The sequence below is a fragment of the Acyrthosiphon pisum genome, chromosome X (genome assembly GCF_005508785.2).
Source record: "Acyrthosiphon pisum isolate AL4f chromosome X, pea_aphid_22Mar2018_4r6ur, whole genome shotgun sequence".
Classification (NCBI taxonomy): Eukaryota; Metazoa; Arthropoda; class Insecta; order Hemiptera; family Aphididae; genus Acyrthosiphon; species Acyrthosiphon pisum.
This window is the reverse complement of record NC_042493.1, coordinates 119,127,807-119,133,899: the sequence shown is the minus strand read 5'-3', so window position 1 is coordinate 119,133,899 and position 6,093 is coordinate 119,127,807.

Sequence of the window (6,093 nt, the reverse complement as noted above, 5' to 3'; positions counted from 1 at the left end):
GACTATAACTATATTATAAACATATAGGTATGCATATTATGCCTACATCAAATGCGATAAGCCGATAATGACTATATATGATTAACTACCTATATTAAAATATAATTTTATAATTAAATATTATAAATATTTAAAATGATCACAATTATATTGAAGTCAATGAAATGGCCCTTAAAGTGGAAAGTGTTAATATAAACGGAGACGATGGAGCAGTAACTTTGGCTATTAAAACTAATAATACAGGGAAAAAAAATCAAGAACAATTACTTACAGATTGTCAAAATATACATACTAAAAAGGATAAGCAATCAGGAATTAATTCATGTTTTAAATCTTCCAATAAAGACAAGTGATATTTTATGTTCTATTTTATATTACACATGTAGGTAGATTTAAATGGAAAGAAATTGAAGGGTACCATATACCATACATTGTAGGTGTAATTAATGGTGTAAAGTTACAGTTTGTATCCGTACGGATGGTGGAAACTTGGCTAATCAGAGAATATTTACACTATTTAAATGTAAACAGGCAAATATGTATATCAGTAAGAATTTATTTTATCACTGATAGTGAAGCAGCGTTAATAAATTATATCAACAATTTTCATTGTGATTTTGCTTTTGGGTATGCAATTTTTTTTGCAAGAAAAGATTCTGAATATTATTGAAACTTAGCTTATGTCGAGTTCTGTTGTAAACTTCTGGCTATCATAAATTATGAGTTTTTGCTAGTAACTATTGTACAGTGATCAGTCTAGATAATATCAAGAATTCTTGTTCAAACGAAATAAGTTTTAAGAAATATGGGCCAACCAACATCATTGACCCAAAGCCCCTAACTGATGTTGTACAATAGTTATATACTTGTGAACTGTGAATCTGTTTTACCATATGGTATTAAGGATGATACAAAATATATTCCTTTAATCTGCTTTGAAGGCGAATCAAAAAACATACAACATCTATCTGTAAAGTTAGAAATTGAAACTTAGCTTATCTCAAGTTCTATTGTCAACTTCTGGCTATCATAAATTATGAGTTTTTGCTAGTAACTATTGTACAGTAGTCAGTCTAGATGATATCAAGAATTCTTTTTCAAACGAAATAAGTTTTAAGAAATATGGGCCAACCAACATCATTGACCCAAAGCTCCTAACTGATGTTGTATAATAGTTATATACTTGTGAACTGTGAATCTGTTTTACCATATGGTAGTAAGGATGATACAAAATATATTCCTTTAATCGTGCTTTGAAAGCGAATCAAAAAACATACAACGTTTAACTGTAAAGTTAGAAATTGAAACTTGGGCTTATGTCAAGTTTTGTTGTTAACTTCTGTCTATCATAAATTATGAGTTTTTTGTTGGTAATTATTGTACAGTGATCAGTCTAGATAATATCAAGAATTCTTGTTCAGACGAAATAAGTTTTGAGAAATATGGGCCAACCAACATCATTGACCCACAGCTCCTAACTGATGTTGTACGATAGTTATATACTTGTGAACGTTAAATCTGTTTTACCATATAGTAGTAAGGATGATACAAAATATATTCCTTTAATCTGCTTTGAAGGCGAATCAAAAAACATACAACATCTATCTGTAAAGTTAGAAATTGAAACTTAGCTTATCTCAAGTTCTATTGTCAACTTCTGGCTATCATAAATTATGAGTTTTTGCTAGTAACTATTGTACAGTAGTCAGTCTAGATGATATCAAGAATTCTTTTTCAAACGAAATAAGTTTTAAGAAATATGGGCCAACCAACATCATTGACCCAAAGCTCCTAACTGATGTTGTATAATAGTTATATACTTGTGAACTGTGAATCTGTTTTAACATATGGTAGTAAGGATGATACAAAATATATTCCTTTAATCTGCTTTGAAAGCGAATCAAAAAACATACAACGTTTAACTGTAAAGTTAGAAATTGAAACTTAGCTTATGTCAAGTTTTGTTGGTAACTTCTGTCTATCATAAATTATGAGTTTTTGCTAGTAACTATTGTACAGTAGTCAGTCTAGATAATATCAAGAATTCTTGTTCAAACGAAAAAAGTTTTGAGAAATATGGGCCAACCAACATCATTGACCCAAAGCCCCTAACTGATGTTGTACAATAGTTATATACTTGTGAACTGTGAATCTGTTTTACCATATGGTAGTAAGGATGATACAAAATATATTCCTTTAATCTGCTTTGAAAGCTAATCAAAAAACATACAACGTTTAACTGTAAAGTTAGAAATTGAAACTTAGCTTATGTCAAGTTTTGTTGTTAACTTCTGTCTATCATAAATTATGAGTTTTTTGCTAGTAACTATTGTACAGTAGTCAGTCTAGATAATATCAAGAATTCTTGTTCAAAAGAATTAAGTTTTGAGAAATATGGGCCAACCAACATCCTTGACCTACAGCTCCTAACTGATGTTGTACAATAGTTTTATACTTGTGAACTTTGAATCTGTTTTACAATGTCATATTAAGGATGATACAAATACATTCCTTTAATCTGCTTTGAAGGCGAATCAAAAAACATAGAAAATCTAACTGTAAAGTTAGAAATTGAAACTTAGTTTATATCAAGTTCTGTTGTCAACTTCTGGCTATCATAAATTATAAGTTTTTGCTATTAACTATTGTACAGTGATCAGTCTAGATAATATCAAGAATTCTTGTTCAGACGAAAAAAGTTTTGAGAAATATGGGCCAACCAACATCATTGACCCACAGCTCCTAACTGATGTTGTACAATAGTTATATACTTGTGAACTGTGAATCTGTTTTACCATATGGTAGTAAGGATGATACAAAATATATTCCTTTAATCTGCTTTGAAGGCAAATCAAAAAACATACAACGTTTAACTGTAAAGTTAGAAATTGAACCTTAGCTTATGTCAAGTTTTGTTGTTAACTTCTGTCTATCATAAATTATGAGTTTTTTGTTGGTAACTATTGTACAGTGATCAGTCTAGATAATATCAAGAATTCTTGTTCAAACGAAATAAGTTTTGAGAAATATGGGCCAACCAACATCATTGACCCACAGCTCCTAACTGATGTTGTACAATAGTTATATACTTGTGAACTGTGAATCTGTTTTACCATATGGTAGTAAGGATGATACAAAATATATTCCTTTAATCTGCTTTGAAAGCGAATCAAAAAACATACAACGTTTAACTGTAAAGTTAGAAATTGAAACTTAGCTTATGTCAAGTTTTGTTGTTAACTTCTGTCTATCATAAATTATGAGTTTTTTGCTAGTAACTATTGTACAGTAGTCAGTCTAGATAATATCAAGAATTCTTGTTCAAAAGAATTAAGTTTTGAGAAATATGGGCCAACCAACATCCTTGACCTACAGCTCCTAACTGATGTTGTACAATAGTTTTATACTTGTGAACTGTGAATCTGTTTTACAATGTCATATTAAGGATGATACAAATACATTCCTTTAATCTGCTTTGAAGGCGAATCAAAAAACATAGAAAATCTAACTGTAAAGTTAGAAATTGAAACTTAGTTTATATCAAGTTCTGTTGTCAACTTCTGGCTATCATAAATTATAAGTTTTTGCTATTAACTATTGTACAGTGATCAGTCTAGATAATATCAAGAATTCTTGTTCAGACGAAAAAAGTTTTGAGAAATATGGGCCAACCAACATCATTGACCCACAGCTCCTAACTGATGTTGTACAATAGTTATATACTTGTGAACGTTAAATCTGTTTTACCATATAGTAGTAAGGATGATACAAAATATATTCCTTTAATCTGCTTTGAAGGCAAATCAAAAAACATACAACGTCTAACTGTAAAGTTAGAAATTGAAACTTAGCTTATGTCAAGTACTGTTGTTAAGTTCTGGATATCATAAATTATAAGTTTTTGCTATTAACTATTGTACAGTGATCAGTCTAGATAATATCAAGAATTCTTGTTCAAACGAAATAAGTTTTAAGAAATATGGGCCAACCAACATCATTGACCCAAAGCCCCTAACTGATGTTGTACAATAGTTATATACTTGTGAACTGTGAATCTGTTTTACCATATGGTATTAAGGATGATACAAAATATATTCCTTTAATCTGCTTTGAAGGCGAATCAAAAAACATACAACATCTATCTGTAAAGTTAGAAATTGAAACTTAGCTTATCTCAAGTTCTATTGTCAACTTCTGGCTATCATAAATTATGAGTTTTTGCTAGTAACTATTGTACAGTAGTCAGTCTAGATGATATCAAGAATTCTTTTTCAAACGAAATAAGTTTTAAGAAATATGGGCCAACCAACATCATTGACCCAAAGCTCCTAACTGATGTTGTACAATAGTTATATACTTGTGAACGTTAAATCTGTTTTACCATATGGTATAAAGGATGTAGAAAATATATTCCTTTAATCTGCTTTGAAGGCGAATCAAAAAGCATACAACATCTATCTGTAAAGTTAGAAATTGAAACTTAGCTTAACTCAAGTTCTATTGTCAACTTCTGGCTATCATAAATTATGAGTTTTTGCTAGTAACTATTGTACAGTAGTCAGTCTAGATAATATCAAGAATTCTTGTTCAAACGAAATAAGTTTTGAGAAATATGGGCCAACCAACATCATTGACCCAAAGCCCCTAACTGATGTTGTACAATAGTTATATACTTGTGAACTGTGAATCTGTTTTACAATGTCGTATTAAGGATGATACAAAATACATTCCTTTAATCTGCTTTGAAGGCGAATCAAAAAACATACAAAATCTAACTGTAAAGTTAGAAATTGAAACTTAGTTTATATCAAGTTCTGTTGTCAACTTCTGGCTATCATAAATTATAAGTTTTTGCTATTAACTATTGTACAGTGATCAGTCTAGATAATATCAAGAATTCTTGTTCAGACGAAAAAAGTTTTAAGAAATATGGGCCAACCAACATCATTGACCCACAGCTCCTAACTGATGTTGTACAATAGTTATATACTTGTGAACTGTGAATCTGTTTTACCATATGGTAGTAAGGATGATACAAAATATATTCCTTTAATCTGCTTTGAAAGCGAATCAAAAAACATACAACGTTTAACTGTAAAGTTAGAAATTGAAACTTAGCTTATGTCAAGTTTTGTTGTTAACTTCTGTCTATCATAAATTATGAGTTTTTTGTTGGTAACTATTGTACAGTGATCAGTCTAGATAATATCAAGAATTCTTGTTCAAACGAAATAAGTTTTGAGAAATATGGGCCAACCAACATCATTGACCCACAGCTCCTAACTGATGTTGTACAATAGTTATATACTTGTGAACGTTAAATCTGTTTTACCATATAGTATAAAGGATGATACAAAATATATTCCTTTAATCTGCTTTGAAGGCAAATCAAAAAACATACAACATCTAACTGTAAAGTTAGAAATTGAAACTTAGCTTATGTCAAGTACTGTTGTTAACTTCTGTCTATCATAAATTATGAGTTTTTTGTTGGTAACTATTGTACAGTGATCAGTCTAGATAATATCAAGAATTCTTGTTCAAACGAAATAAGTTTTAAGAAATATGGGCCAACCAACATCATTGACCCACAGCTCCTAACTGATGTTGTACAATAGTTATATACTTGTGAACTGTGAATCTGTTTTACCATATGGTATTAAGGATGATACAAAATATATGATAGATATATTGATTGGAAAAATAGTCATAACAATGTTTTGTGCCATGAAAAGTCAGTCTCATATAAATAATTTAAAAAGTTTTATGTCTCTACAACGTGAAACTGGAAGGATAGATAACAAACTTACAAAACAGCTAAATATAGAAATAAATTATAGGAATTCTGTATTGACCAGAGTAGTAGAAATAATAAAATATTTGGTCTCTAGAGGGCTTGCCTTTAGAGGGGCAAATGAACATCTTAATTCTTTACAGAATGGAAACTTCTTAGCAGCAATTGAGTTAATTGCAAAGTTTGACCATTTTATGGCTACACATATAGCTCAATTTGTTTTATAAAATAAATAAAGTAGTAATAATTAATACAAATTTGTATTTTTTTTTATGTATAAACTACAAATTTAATTTAAT